Below are 15,333 nucleotides of genomic sequence, written 5' to 3'. Positions count from 1 at the left end.
TGTAACAGAAGTCTCCCTCCTTTTCACTTAAGGCAGAATCCTGTGTCACGTGCATCAGAGGTGCACCAGCCTCTTTTCTATGTGTGGAAACCTGGCCAAAGCCTGCACGTGGCAAATCAACCCTTATAGCAAAGGCAGACAGAAAGCTCAAGAAAGGGCAAAGCATTCTGTAGAGATAAACCAAAACACAACTGGCACGTGCAATTTAGGCCTAATTCTTGGCAGCCTTGTTTTCAATTGACAAGGGTTTGGAAACGGGTGAAATATATTGATTACTAGGCATCGTGGGAGTCATTATGGCTCACTGGCAAGAAACACAGACTTTTCATGAATTCATCCTCTGGCTAGTGGCTGTCCACTCATAGTCATCCCATGGCTCACACTCTCAGTGTCAAGTGCTCAAGAGGCCTCTGGAAATGTATCAACAAAAAGGCATTCTGGAAGGGGCCCATGTAAACGTTACAGGAAGCTAATTAGGATACAGGAAACCTGGTACTAGAGAACCTAACCCCGCCCCTAACTACTCCCGTGGAAAAACTTAACAGGACACAGATAAGTGTCTACATTTTCCCAGCCTGGAAAGTAGAGATAACATTTAGACCTAGAGGGAAAAGCAAGGGTGTCTAGTTCAACCCACACATTTCAGAAAGGCGGATACAGAGGCTTGGGAGGTGAACTGACATTCAAGACTAGACAGTGAGTAGCCAAGGCAGCACTAGAATCCAGATAACCACCCTCAGATTTGTGCACCTTCCACCCACCTGTTTCTTCCAGGGGGCCTTCCCAGGAAGACAGGAGTTGGCCGAAGGGGATGCTTTCATACAGTCAGTATCATTTCTCCATTATTCTGCCAGCCTCAGAGGAAGACGCCTGGGAAGAGGGCACCTTCAGCCATGTCCAACTCACCACTTAAAGAGGCCCCTCAAATGGCTTTTAAGTGGGTTTACAAGCTTGAGGATGGCGAGCAATCCTAGGATGATAAGGAAGATCCATCCAGAAGCACTGGGGAAGACAAACGGCACCGACAATGAAAACCAGGAAAACAGAGCGCACACACGCCCTTCATAATGGATGATCCCAGCACTTCTTGGGGACCACAGTCCTGGAGGCACAGCAGAAGGCTCATGCGCTGCACTCCCTCGGGCCGCGCTGGGTTTAATGCTCTCCTGTCATAATTTTGGAATTCTTAGTAACTTAAGATCAAGGAACCTGATATTTTCCTTTTGCATTGGTCCCCTCAAATCTTGTGGCCAGTCCTGCCTCACCCCCGCCTCCCCCCAGCCCCCCAGGGTCTGTATTGCCCCCTCCCCTCCTCCACCCCAGACAAATAAGCTCAAACAAAAGCCCCTGGGGCTTCAGGAGGGGAAGGATGTTGTGGAAAAGGTCTGGGAAGCATTAGGAGCCTGTATCCTAGGGCAAGAGGCCGACTGACCAGCTGCCTTTTCCACAGCTGGCAAAAGAAAGATGAATATAAAAATGAGCCCCCGCCCCGGGTCACCCCACCCCCCAGCGCCGCGCTGCCTGAATCTTTGTCTCCGCGTGGTGCTCCTGTGCCCCCTGCTCCGGACTCAAGGCTTCCAGTACTGCCGGAAGCGGCTCAGTGTGCCCGGGAGGAAAGTGGGGAAGTGCGAGTCCCTCACAGGCTGAGGGAATCTACTAGAAGGGGCCGCACCGCGGGCACTGTCCGCTTCCGCCCGCCGGGCTGATCTCGCGAACGCCCCGGCTGCGGGGAAGTTTAGGGACGGTTGACTAGTGGCGCGGCGCTCTCGCCAGGAGGGTAACCTCTCGCCTCGGCCTCCCCGGGTCTCAAGGGCGAAAAGCCTAGAGGACTCGGAGGGCGAGCGCTCCAGACGTCGGAGCCGGAGCCGGAGCACGGAGCTGGGAGCCCCGAGCCCGGCCGCGAACACCAAATCCCGCAGGCGGCGCGGGGCCACGGTGGGGGCGGGGTTACGGCGTAGGGGCGGGGCTTCAGCAGAGGCGCTGGTTCTCTTATGACACTATGAATAAAGTAACGACGCGACTATTCTGTGTGAAGGTTCCGTAGTGTAGTGGTTATCACGTCTGCTTTACACGCAGAAGGTCCTGGGTTCGAGCCCCAGTGGAACCAAGCCGGGAAGGCTGTTTTTTGATTTCTTAATGAAGAAAATACGAGGTACCTATCATTCTCCGTTAATTTTTTTTTTTTTCATTTTTCTCTACTTTTTGGCATGCTTTTATCGCAGAAGCGTAGTAACAGATACCCTCTCCTTCTATTCCCACCGCCCTCGCCCGACCTAGGAAACTGCAAAAGTTGGGGTCTGGCCGTATTGTAGTCCCGAGGGCCCCCTGCTCCGACCGGGTCCTACCCCCACGTCTCCTTCGGTACACTCTGGAGCAACCTACGGAAATCCAGCGCTCGTGGGAACCAACATCACCCGGCGCCGCCCTTCCCCTACAAACCAGGGCAGCCCGGCCCCCCAGAGTCTCCAACTAAAATATAGTACAGAAGTGCTTTGACTACAGTTCTATTATTAAGGTTTATTATTATTATTTCTATTACTAAATTTTTTTTCATTAAACTCTAAAATACAGAGCAGAGGGAAAAAGTAGTCCTTTTCTTTGTAGTACTGCAGGAGGGTTTATTGAATAGACTTTAAACAGACCGTCGTCTGTTTAATGAAGAATAAAATAAATAAGTATGAAGAACCCATGCATAGTATAGAGTAAGCGTCAGGCTTGTGGACACCCCCAAAATGCTAACTGAATGATTAAACATTACTCTAGTTCCTTTTTGTTCCTCTGTATTAATTCATTGCTTTTGAGGGGGTGGAAAGGTTTATTGTTATCTTTTTGATATTGACCTTTTTCATCTTCGACAAGAGGAGTGAAGTAAAGGTCTCTGGGACCCTGGGGCATTGAGGTGGGATAATGGTGGCCAAGAACTAAAAAGGGAAGGGGAAACTCAGTATTTTTCTCTGCATTTTTCCACATTGTTTTTGTTCATACAGTGGGTAAATTTGTGTCCATTTCTAACTCAGGAGTGTAACACGATTGTCCCTGTTGTTAACAGTCACTTCATTAACTTTTTTAAAAAACCATCTTAACTGTTTTTAAGTGTATAATTCAGAAATGCTAAATATAATCACATTGTTGTGAAAAAGATCTCCACAACTTTTTTATGAAACGCTGATCTATTAAGCAACTCCCCTTACCCCCATCAACTTTATTCTTAATGACTGTACAATAATAATAACTAGTAATGTTAAACATTATATATATATATATAAAATCCCATGTAAGCCTCAGACTAACTCTATGAAGTGAAGTGAAAGTCGCTCAGTCTTGTCCGACTCTGCGACCAGGCCAGAATACTGGAGTGGTAGCCGTTCCCTTCTCCAGGGGATTTTCCCAATCAAGGGATCGAACCCAGGTTCCCACATTGCAAGTAGATTCTTTACCAGCTGAGTCACAAGGGAAACCCAAGAATACTGGAGTGGGGGTAGCCTATCTCTTCTGGAGTGGGGTAGCCTAATCCTATAACTCTATGAAGTAGGCATTATTTTCACCATCTTCCAGAGGAGAAAACCAAGGCACAGAGACCTTACCTATCTTTCTCAAGGCCACATTACCACTGGTTGAGCTGGGATTTGCATCCAGTCCAGTCTGTCTTGGGAATCTGTGCTGTTAACCCTGCTTGGTGTTCTGAATCCCCACCTTGATGACCACGTAGTTTGTTTCCAATTTTGTCTTATTATAACAACACAGCAATGTAAATCTTTGTCTGTAACTGACCCCCCTCCCAATTTACTGTTTTCCAGAGTAAATATGCATAAACATGATGCCAACTTGCTTTCTGAGAGGGGAATCTATGTCATTTTCATAGAATTCAAGAAGTTAGTGCTTACTTGGCAGGAAATTGCTCAAGGTCATCCCCTAGAAGATGATGGCAGAGAAAGGATTAAGACCTGGGTCTTCTGATGTTAGTTTCTATTTTCCTCCTCTGCTTCGCTTACATTTAAACATAGGATAAAGCCAGTATCTTCCTTTGCTAAACCGACCTCAGTTGACATTAGCTTCCTCTCTGAGACTTCTTGTTGAGGCAGGTAACTATGTGGGTTAATTTAGCGGGGCTCAGCCAAAGCCCTAAGAACTAATTGGAATAAGATGCTTAATGAGGCCAGTGCTCAAGTTAAGCTTCTGTTCCTAGGAGAGCTCTCCACTTTGACAAGGAAGAGCAGCAGCCAAGGACAAGGGGAGAATGCCACGCAAGATAGAAGGCTTCTTGTTTTTACTTCTCTTTGGCTATGAAGGTATGTGCTATCAAACCATTAGCACTCATTAAATACTTAATAATGCAATTGAATTAATAATATAGCTGATTAATAGAAATGCAACCAGAATAATTAAAATATTACTAATTAGCAAAGGATGCTAATTACTTAATATATATTATTAGTGAACAATAGTTTTCTTTGTGTGATGCGGTCCTCTTTGTCTCACCATTGGCTTTCAGGTTCTGTGAGGAGCCTTCTAAAGTTCAAAGGATGCTAAAAATGGGACAGAAAGAAGAAAGGGTCTCAAAATTGTGTTAAATAACTATAAATTGCAACAATTAAGGAAGTCAGGTATATTCTTGAAAGTTTTTAGGAGCCAAATTTGGGTGATGATAGAATTTAATCTTCCAAACCAGGACACTACTGAGAGTGGCAGAGGATGCTATTAATAATTCTACTGGGACAACAGGTGTAAACCAGCACTGTCCCAGGCAAATCGGGATGTGAGGTCACCCTAGTTTAAATATGGATTAACATAACATGCCGAATACCAATGGACACTAATAGAAAGCATAATCCAACTGAGAGTCAGGAATCCCCAAAGGCTCAATACACTCAATCATTTAAAAATTTCTAAATATAGCCCTGGCAGAGTGAAATGCTTAATTAAGGAGAAATTAAAGGCAAATCTCTAAAATGTCATCCAATTCAACTTTTAAATTCAATGTCAATCTTTCAAATCATGCTCTTTCATGGCTCTCTCAACTTTCAAGAACCCATCAACTCAGAATTCCTTTTTGGTTTTTCCATACATTAGAAATTGATTCTTTGTGGTCACTGTATATTTATGTGTGTTACAAGAAACAAATAAGGAGGGCAGGAAGAAGGAGACTTCACTCTGCCAATGACCTGGTAGACAGATATGACAATACTCACACGGAGTCAGAATTCCTGATTTAAATCATTTTCTTCTCTACTCTCTCATTATTTTATTGGTAGAATACTCACTTTCATGATTCCCCAATCTTACAACTTTTGTTATTTAGTCACATTTCTCAATATTTGGGAAGACCTATAAAAATATAACTCCAAGGCTATTTTGCAAACACCTAAGATAAATTTCTAAGTAGGGATCATTTAGATCAATTGTCTGGTTGCAAATAAACAATTGCAATTGTTCCCTTGTAATTAAGAATCAGCAACTCCCCCAAGGACCACTTAAAGATGCCTTGAGATAGGCATCATAAGGAGCTGGAATAGTTCAGTTGGGAGAGCGTTAGCCTGAAAACCTAAAGGTCGCTGGTTTGATCCCGGGTTCTGATAGAATCAGTGTTTTCATTCACTTGGATGTACTAAGTGAAGTTGCTCAGTCGTGTCCGACTCTTTGCGACCCCGTGGACTGTAGCCCACCAGGCTGCTCCGTCCATGGGATTCTCCAGGCAAGAATACTGGAGTGGGTTGCCATGTTCCTTCTCCAGGGGATCTTCCGACCCAGGAGTTGAACCCAAGTCTCCTGTGTTGAGGGCATATTCTTTACTATCTGAGCCACCAGGTATTGCAACTGTTCCCTTACAATTAAGAAGTAGACACGCCTTTGAGAAACTCGAAGATACATTGAAGAGAGGGTTACCTAGGTAGCCGGAACAGCTCAGTTAGGAGAATGTTAGACTGAAGATCTAAATGCTCCTTGGCTTGATCCCGGGTTCTAGCAGGGTCAGTGATTTCATCTACATACAAGGAAAGGCGCAATTCTTGCAACCTCGCTATCTGAGCTCTCTGAAAGAGCAAGGTGATTTAGCTTACAGATAGGCAAGAACACTGGAGTGGGTTGCCATTCCCTTCTCTCCTGAAGATCTTCCCAAGCCAGGGATTGAACTCCGGTCTCCCGAATTGCGTGCATACTCTTTACTATCTGTGTCACTAGGCATTCCAATTATTCCCTTATGATTAAGAACCAGCGACTCCTCTGTGGGAAACTTTAAGATACGTTGAGGGGGGTAGTTTCAGCAAGGAGCCAGAGTAGCTCAGTTAGGAGAGCCTTACACTGAAAATCTAAAGGTCCCGGGTTCTGGCGAAACTGTTGTTTTCATCTACATCCCAAGGAAAGGCGCAGTTCTTGCAACCTCGCGATCTGAGCTCTCTCAAAGAGCAAGTGTTTTAGCTTACTTACAACCAGGAGGAGTCCCACAACCAGTGAAAGAAAAAGTTAGTTGCACAGTCTGACTCTGTCTATCTGACTCTGTCACTCCATGGACCACAGTCACCAGGCTCGGACTGTCCGTGGAATTCTCCAGGCAAGAATACTGGAATGAGTTGCCATTCCCTTCGCCAGGGTATCTTCCCGACTCAGGAATCAAACCCATGTCTCCCGCATTGCGGGCATATTCTGTACTACCTGAGCCACCAGGCATAGCAATTGTTCCCTTACAATGAAGAAGCAGCGACTGCTCTGAGAAACTCTTTTAAGATACGTTGTGGCGGGGGGAGAGCTCCGGGGGGAGAGCTCGCCAGGAGCCAGAATAATTCAGTTAGAAGAGTGTTAGACTGGAAATCTTAAAGGTCCCCTGTTCGATTCCGGTTTCTGGCAAAGCAGGTGTTTTTGTCTCCATCTCAAGGAAAGGCACACTTCTTGCAACCTTGCAGTATGAACTCTCTCAAAGACCTGTTTTAGCTTACATCCAGGCGGAATCCTAATTCCAGTGAAAGAAAAAGTTAGTCACACAGTCGTGTCCAACTTTGTGACTCCATGGACCATAGTTCACCAGGATCCCTCTGCCCATGGAATTCTCCAGGCAAGAATACTAGAGTGTGTTGCCATTTCCCGCTCTCCTGAGTATCTTCCGGACCTGGGGATCGAACCCAGGTCTCCCACATTGCGGGCATATTCTTTACTATTCCAACCACCAGGCATTGCACTTGTTCCCTTACAATTAAAAACCGGCGACTCCTCTGAGAAACTGTTTAAGATACGTTTTGGGGGGGGGGTTCATCAGCTAGCTGGAACAGTTCAGTTAGGAGAGCATTAGACTGAAAATCTAAAGGTCCCTGGTTCGACCCTGGGTTCCAGCGAAGCTACTGTGTTCCTCTACATCCCAAGAAAGGCACACCTTGCAACCTGCTATCTGAGCTCTCCTAAAGAGCAAGTGTTTTAGCTTACATCCAGGAGGAGTCCTATATCCAGTGAAGGAAAATGTTAGTCTCACAGACGTGTCCGACTCTGTGACCCAATGGACCACAGTCCACCAGGCTCGGTCTATCCATGGAATTCTCCAGGCAAGAATACTGGAGTGGGTTGCCATTTCCCTCTCTCCTGAGGATCTTCTGGACCTGGGGATTGAACCCATGTCTCCCACATTGCGAGCATATTCTTTACTATCTGAGCCACCAGGCATTGCAATTGTTCAGTTAACAATGAAGAAGCAGGGACGCCTCTTTAAGATACATTGAGGGCGGAGCTTGCTAGGGGGCCGGAATAGCTCAGTTGGGAGAGCGTTAGACTGAAGATCTAAAGGTCCCTGGTTCGATCCCGGGTTCCGGCAGAGCCATTGTTTTCATCTACATCCAAGAAAAGGTGCAATTCTTGCAACCTCGCGAACTGAGCTCTCCCAAAGAGTAGGTGTTTTAGCTGTCCCTGGATTTCTCCAGGCAAGAATACTGGAGTGGGTTACCATTTCCCTATCTCCTGAGGATTTTCCCGATCCAGGAATCGAACCCATGGTCTCCCGCATTGCGAGCATATTTTTTACTATCTGAGCCACCAGGCATCGCAATTGTTCCCTTACAATGAAGAAGCAAGGACGCCTCTGAGAAACTCTTTAAGATACGTTGGGGGGGGGGGGGGGGGGACTCGCCAGGAGCCAGAATAATTCAGTTAGAAGAGTGTTAGACTGGAAATCTTAAAGGTCTCTAGTTCGACCCCAGGTTCCGGCGAAGCCACTGTTTTCCTCTACATCCCAAGGAAAGGCACACTTCTTGCAACCTTGAGATCTGAGCTCTCCTAAAGAGCAAGTGTTTTAGCTTACATCCAGGAGGAGTCCTATATCCAGTGAAGGAAAATGTTAATCTCACAGACGTGTCCGACTCTGTGACCCAATGGACCACAGTCCACCAGGCTCGGTCTATCCATGGAATTCTCCAGGCAAGAATACTGGAGTGGGTTGCCATTTCCCTCTCTCCTGAGGATCTTCCGGACCTGGGGATCGAACCCATGTCTCCCACATTGCGGGCATATTCTTTACTATCTGAGCCACCAGGCATTGCAATTGTTCAGTTAACAATGAAGAAGCAGGGACGCCTCTTTAAGATACATTGAGGGCGGAGCTTGCTAGGGGGCCGGAATAGCTCAGTTGGGAGAGCGTTAGACTGAAGATCTAAAGGTCCCTGGTTCGATCCCGGGTTCCGGCAGAGCCATTGTTTTCATCTACCTCCAAGGAAAGGTGCAATTCTTGCAACCTCGCAATCTGAGCTCTCTCAAAGAGCAGATGTTTTAGCTCACATCCAGGAGAAGTCCTACTTCCAATGAAAGAAACTGTTAGTCGCTCAGTTTTGTCTGACTCTGTGACTCCACAGGCTCCCTCTGTCCATGGTATTCTCCAGGCAAGAATACCTGAGTGGGTTGCCGTTCCCTTCTCTCCTAAGGATCTTCCTGACCCGGGGGTCAAACCCAGATCTCCCGCATTGAGTCACCAGGGATTGGAATTGTTCTCCAAGAAACTCTTTCCTAAGCTACATTGAGAGGGAATAGCTCAGTTGGGAGAGCATTAAACTGAAGATCTGAATAGTCCCGGGTTCTGGCAGAGTGAATGTTTTAGCCTACACACAAGGAGCAATTTCTAGGAATCTTGCAATCTGAGGTCTCTCACAGAGCAAGTATTTTAGCCTACATCCAAGCGGAGGCATCTATATCCACTTGTTGCTCAGTTGTGTCGGAGTCTTTGCCCCCCACCCCCATGGACTGCAGCACACCAGGCTTCACTATCTCCTGAGTTTGCTCAAACTCAAGTCCTTTGAGTCAGTGATGCCATCCAACCATCTCGTCCTCTGTTGTCCCCTTCTCCTCTTGCCTTCAGTCTTTCCCAGTATCAGGGTCTTTTCCAATCTGTTGTTTCTTCCCATCAAGTGGCCAAAGTATTGGAGCTTCAGCTTCAGCATCAGTCCTTCCAATGAATATTCAGGACTGATTTCCTTTAGAATTGACTGGTTTGATTTCCTTACAGTCCAAGGGACTCTCAAGAGTCTTCTCCAGCACCACAATTCAAAAGTATCAATTCTTCAGCACTCAGCCTTCTTCATGGTCCAACTCTCATATCCATACATGACTACTGGAAAAACCATAGATTTGACTAGATGAACCTTTGTCGGCAAGGTAATGTCTCTGCTTTTTAATACACTGTCTAGGTTTGTTGTTGCTTTTCTTCCAAGGAGCAAGCGTCTTTTAATTTCATAGCTGCAAGTCACCATCCGCAGTGATTTTGGAGCCCAAGAAAATAAAGTCTGTCACTGTTTCCATTGTCTCCCCATATTTGCCATGAAGTGATGGGACTCAATGCCATGAACTTAGTTTTTTGAATGTTGAGTTTTAAGCCAGCTTTTTCACTCTCCTTTTTCACCTTCTTTAAGAGGCTTTTAATTCCTCTTCTATTTCTGCCATAAGGGTGGTGTCATCTGCCTATCTGAGGTTATTGACATTTCTCCTGGCAATCTTGATTTCAGCTTGTACTTCATCAAGCCTGGCATTTCGCATGATGTACTCTACACATTAGTTAAATAAGCAAGGTGACAATATACAACCTTGATGTACTCCTTTCCCAATTTGGAACCAGTCCATTGTTCCATGTCCATTTCTAACTGTTGCTTCTTGACCTGCATACAGATTTCTCAGGAGGCAGGTAAGGTGGTCTGGTATTCCCATCTCTTTACGAATTTTCCACAGTTTGTTGTGATCCACACAGTCAAAGGCCATAGCATAATCAATGAAGCAGAAGTAGATATTTTTCTGGAATTCTCTTGCTTTTTCTACATCCAGGAGGAAGAGCAATTCTAGCAACATGACTATCTTATAATTGAACTCTGATGAGCTTGGCACTTGAGCAAATGGAAATAGCCGCAATGAGAGTCCTTCCTTCTCACTTATATGCATAGCGATTGCAAAGCCCTATGGATCAGGGCTTCCCAGGTGGCTACAATCCATAGGGTTGCATAAGAGTTGTACACAACTGGAGCAACTTAGCATGAGGGGTTTGTTGTTATCCTTTTACTCCTTGCTCTTTTTTTAGCAAGAAAATCTAAACAGAACCTTTCAAGACTTAGCTCCCAATACCCTTGGTTCTCAGACACCCACAGGGCTCACCCTCAGATTCCTCTTACTTGTGATTGGCATTGAGATTCATTCATCCATTGATTCATTCAAGAATCCATTGATGTCATTTCAAGAATCCATTTCTGAGTTTCTGCTATGGTAGGCCAAACATTGTGAAAGAACTTGACACACCGGGCAGATCCTTATTTTCACTGTGCCCACTCTAAAAACTTTGTTCTGTGACCCCTGAATGGGAATAAGCCCTAGAAAAGACTATCATTTTTCAATTACATCCACACAGTCAGGGGATAACTGTAATAAAAGACACTGTCAGGAGGCACAGAGGAGGGCACTCTCTCCTGTTCTATAGCTTATCAGTGTTTGTGCCTGGCTGGGGAGCTCCAAAAATTTCCACAAAGAACAGAGAATCGCATCTGTCCCAGTGGAACAGAATGTGGTCCAGCATGTAGGCTTGAGACACTTAAATCTCTTATCCACCTAACACATAACCTGGGCCCTCCACACTCACAAGGCATCAAAGGAAAGCAGCCACCCCAACACTCGGCTTGGCAACCTAGGTGTGCTCTACCCTGAGCTACAGGGGTATGCCAGGAGAAAAAAAGCAGGACACAACTGTTGCAGTTAATCAGCGTACAGTTCCAGAGAGAAATAAGGCTGCTACACAGGGGAAAGTTATATCCTACAGGACTGGGAGCCTGAAGAGAAAGGATCTTTGTCTAATTTACGCTGCTGTTTCTGTTCCACGACTGCAGTGGCTCCTTATTATGGTGAAATAAGGTAAATGGATTGATTCCACTTATGCGTTGGATGAAGGGTCATTTAGGGATACACATATCATCATAGTAAAGGCACTACCTGTATCTCTTTAAGGACCCATCAACTCAGGCTTCTATCTATCTTCCATTATACATTTTGGATTCAATGCTGAGGATGATTTTTAAAACATCCATCTTACTAAAGTATACTGTTCCACTGTTTGGTTGTGGCTATTATATAAAAACAAGTCAAAAAAAAATCACTAAGCCTCATCTCACAGGTGAGATAAGCCTCATCTCACACCTTCCTTGCTGGTGTGTTAGCATCAGGGATAGCATTTTTTTTTTCAAAGCAGCTTTATTGAGATGTAATTTACATACCATTAAATTCACCCATTTAAAGTGTGCAATTCAATGGTTTTTAGTGTATTTACAGATTTGCGGAGCACGCAATCTAACTTTAGAACATTTTCATCATCCCCCAAAGAAACCAAGTAGACATTAAGTGCTCACTCCCCATTCCCCCCTCCCCCAAGTCACTGGCAACCACTGATTTACTTTCTCCTTATAGATTTGCCTTTTCTGTACATTTCATTTAAATGGAATCATGCAACATATGGTCTCTTGTCTTTCACTTAGCATATGTTTTTGAGATTCATCTGTGTTGAAGCATGTACAGATAACAGATTTACCCATGAATATGTCTGTCGCTTAAAATAGTAACACTTTCATACCAGAAGCAATTTTCTTCTTTCTTCTTCACCAGAGGGACATTACTGCAGCCTGCTACATCTTTTTCTTGTTTCTCAAGTAGATTGGAAGCTAGTTAAAGACAGCTTCTATCATTCATAATTTTATGCCTTTCTCTTCAGCTTCACCTGTTTCCATGGGAAGGAAAACTCCATATTTAGTAAGAGCCAATCAAACAAACTGAAATAGTCTTTCTTAAGTGTGTCTAATGCACACTTTGCATTTTGAGAAATAGGCATGCTTGAATTTTCTGGCTGTGGTAACAAGTGTTTCTCTACAGAGTGGGCCTTTGAGCAAAAGGGCAGAATGCTCTCATATTGCCAAAATCTAAGGCTGGTGAGTGGCAGACCCTCCGGTGGAAACCTGTAACCTGGAGGAACCCCAAAGATGATCTGAGTGGGGAGAAAAATAGGCAACCACGTAATCAAAATCTTGTCCTTCTTCCTTTAAAGGCTGACCTGTTTTGCTAATCCCAGCAGTGTTATTTTCTGGTGTTATAAGTTGTCACCAAACACACTTTTTGCCTTTGTTCGCCAGCTTGGAGTGATTAAATCATTTCAGGGATGACAGCAGCCACGTTGCTGCTCCCTTGGTGACAGCTTTTCCTGTAAAAGGCTTGTTGTTCCTTCTCTCTCTGCTCATTTCCATAAGATCTGGTGCCTCAGGACCCAAGGCTGACTGCAGACAAACACGTTCTGGGGAGAGGAGCCCAGGCAGGGACACAAAGGCATCAATCTGACTGAGCACAGATGGCTCTGCAACCAGGCCTCCCTCTTGGGTCTCTTCCTCTCCACAGGTAGAGCCCCCCTCGCCCTGCCCCTTCCTTTTTGCCTTAGCCCCTCCTCACCCTGCCCCTTCCTTTTTGCCTTCTGCTCTGTTGCTGCGCAATGCAATTCAGAGCCCTCTGGGGGAGCATCTGAGGACCCGGCTAGTGCAAAGGCCCTGAACTCCATGACCATTACGGGCTTCATCTGAAATCTGGGTTTGCTCAGTTGCAGCCGCGTAGACCCTCTTCCCGTGACAGGACACGGCTTCCAGGCCAATCTGACCTGTTTATTAGGGCCAGTTAGTGACCAACTCACCTCACCTTTGGTCTCCCAGGGCCTATTCTGCTAACCCAGCAGGTCTTGAGGATGGGGTGGAGCTGAGTGCCTTCTGCGTTAACAGTCCCATATGCCTCTCAGAACATCTCTATCCCATCTGCCCAAATCCCTGTCCCCCTAGAGCCTTCTCTTCCCCTAGTAAATGGTGGCTTTATCCTCCCAGGCACTCAGGCCTTGAACCTCTCCTCTCTTTATTTCACACTCACTTCATTTGTCAGCAAATCCTGTGGGCACTACCTTCCAAAGAGTCAGAATCCAGCCACTTCTCATCACTTCCACTGCTACCACCCTGTGGCCAAGGCACCATCATCTCTCCCCTAGACAACACGCCAAGCACCCACCCACCCGAGGTTTTTACATGCTATTGGCTGTCCACAGGTATCTCACCTCCCTCAGGTCTTTGCTCCAACATCACCTTCTCAGTGAAACCTTCCCTAAGCCCCAAAGTACCACTCCCAGTCCCTCCCCCCAACCGCCCACATCTCTGTACGTTATTTTTCTCTACAACAGTCACCATTCTTTTATGTACTATATATTTTATTCATTAATTCACTATGCCCTAACCTTCCCCCCACTCACATTAGACTTCTAAGTTCTAAAAGGGCAGGTGTTTTTTTTTCTGCTTTGATTACTGCTATATCCCCAGTGCCTAAATCTGGGCCTGGAATATAGTAGATGCTTAATGAAAATTAATGAATGAATGCTTTGGGATCAGTCATTATGAGCTATCTTTTCTATCAATTTCAATAATTGTACCGGTGCTTAAATAAACCTGTGGACAAGAAAGACCTAGGACACAAAGGCCAGAGTAAGTGGTGAGTTCTACGTGAGGGATTGAAAAAGTCCTCTTCATAGGGAAGGGGATAAGCAGGCAGAAAAGTTGGGAGGGGAAGGCATTTGAGGCCAAGAAATCATGTACAAAGGCATACAGGCATGAAACAGCCTGGCACATTTGATGAACTACAAATATTAGAGAGTGCAAAAAATAAATCTGCAGAGATAGGCAGGAGATAGATCATGGCAACTTAAAGGACACATTATTATACCCATTTTAGAGATGAAAAGTGGAGGGATGCAGTCTTACAACTAATGTCAGATGTGAAACTGGGGCCATGATAATGGGAACCCATCAAAGGATTTGGAGCAGGTGACACAATCAGGTTTACCTTCTATCCCATTGACAGCATAGAGGATGGATGAGGCAAGGTCTCTCTTTAGGAAGGAGAGTATCCGGGGGAGAGAGGGTGGGGGCCTAAAACAGGAAGTGGCAGTGGGGGTGGAGAGGAAAGATGGCCCATAATAGACACTTGATGTGGGGAGTTAGGAAAAAGAGGTGACTAGGAGGAGTCCCAGATTTCTGGATGGGGTGGTAGGTGAACAGTGGAGCCATGCTGTAGGATAAGAAATAGAGAAAGCAGAACAATCTGAGGAAGGATGTAATGAGTTCAGTGTTTAAAAAATTTTTTTCCTAAAGTATAATATACATACAGAAGAGTATAAGTAAGTGTATAGCTCAATGAATTTTTACCACTAAACACACCTAAGTAGCCAGCACTCCGATCAAGTAACAGAACTTGACCAGCCTCCCACACACCCTCCCTGGGCTTCCTCCTTGCCACTCCCTACCCCAAGTATAACCAGGACCTTAATGTCTAGTGGCATAGATGACTTTTGTACATTTTAAATGTATTCATATAGTATGTCCACTTCATCTGCCTTTCCACTCAGCATTGTTTGTGAGCAGTGGTCATATTGTGGCATGGAGTTGTAGGTCATCCATTTTCATTGCAGTAGTGTTCCACTGTATGAATCTACCACGTGTATCCATTCTACTCTTGATGGATATATGAGTGTTTCCAGTTTGGGGTTTTACAAATACTGCTGGTACAAATAATCTAGTATTAATACATGGTTTTGTTTGGCTTATTGGATATCTTCCCGTCGCTATCTCTTGCTACCTAAAACTGGACCCAACCAAGTGCTGGCTAGGTCATAAAGCTGGTGGGGTATAAGTTGGTCTAACTTCTTTGAAAAAATCTTTAGTAATTTGTACAAAGCCTGGACATATATGTGCCCTATGGCCCAGGAATTCCAGTCAAGTATTTACCCACTAGAAATGCATACATATGTTCTCTGACAAACAAAAACATATA

General features: G+C 45.2%; 1 protein-coding gene and 4 non-coding genes across 9 annotated transcripts in view; 4 read left to right on the top strand and 1 right to left on the bottom strand.

The window, feature by feature from the left end:
* Positions 1-1,894, bottom strand: part of PPEF1 (protein phosphatase with EF-hand domain 1) — a 142,457-nt gene extending 140,563 nt beyond the window's left edge. For 3 of the 5 annotated variants that reach the window (XM_065915225.1, XM_065915229.1, XM_065915230.1), the window contains exons 1-2: positions 1,673-1,894; positions 762-1,002 (exon numbers count right to left, since the gene is read on the bottom strand). The gene's annotated coding sequence lies outside the window, so the exon portion shown is untranslated. Of the gene's footprint in view, positions 1-761; positions 1,180-1,672 lie in introns of those variants that run through there. The other 2 variants (XM_065915226.1, XM_065915228.1) reach the window with 2 other exon arrangements.
* Positions 1,895-2,034: 140 nt separating this feature from the next.
* TRNAV-UAC (transfer RNA valine (anticodon UAC)) lies at positions 2,035-2,107 on the top strand. The gene has a single exon. It is a non-coding gene; the product is annotated as a tRNA-Val (tRNA).
* Positions 2,108-7,249: 5,142 nt separating this feature from the next.
* TRNAF-GAA (transfer RNA phenylalanine (anticodon GAA)) lies at positions 7,250-7,322 on the top strand. Its single transcript has one exon. It is a non-coding gene; the product is annotated as a tRNA-Phe (tRNA).
* Positions 7,323-7,719: 397 nt separating this feature from the next.
* Positions 7,720-7,792, top strand: TRNAF-GAA (transfer RNA phenylalanine (anticodon GAA)). The gene has a single exon. It is a non-coding gene; the product is annotated as a tRNA-Phe (tRNA).
* Positions 7,793-8,584: 792 nt separating this feature from the next.
* TRNAF-GAA (transfer RNA phenylalanine (anticodon GAA)) lies at positions 8,585-8,657 on the top strand. The gene has a single exon. It is a non-coding gene; the product is annotated as a tRNA-Phe (tRNA).
* The last annotated feature ends 6,676 nt before the right edge of the window (positions 8,658-15,333 follow it).

The sequence above is a fragment of the Muntiacus reevesi genome, chromosome X, assembly GCF_963930625.1.
Source record: "Muntiacus reevesi chromosome X, mMunRee1.1, whole genome shotgun sequence".
Lineage (NCBI taxonomy): Eukaryota > Metazoa > Chordata > Mammalia > Artiodactyla > Cervidae > Muntiacus > Muntiacus reevesi.
Note: the sequence above shows the minus strand (reverse complement) of the source record. Positions and strands in the feature narration are given on the sequence as shown.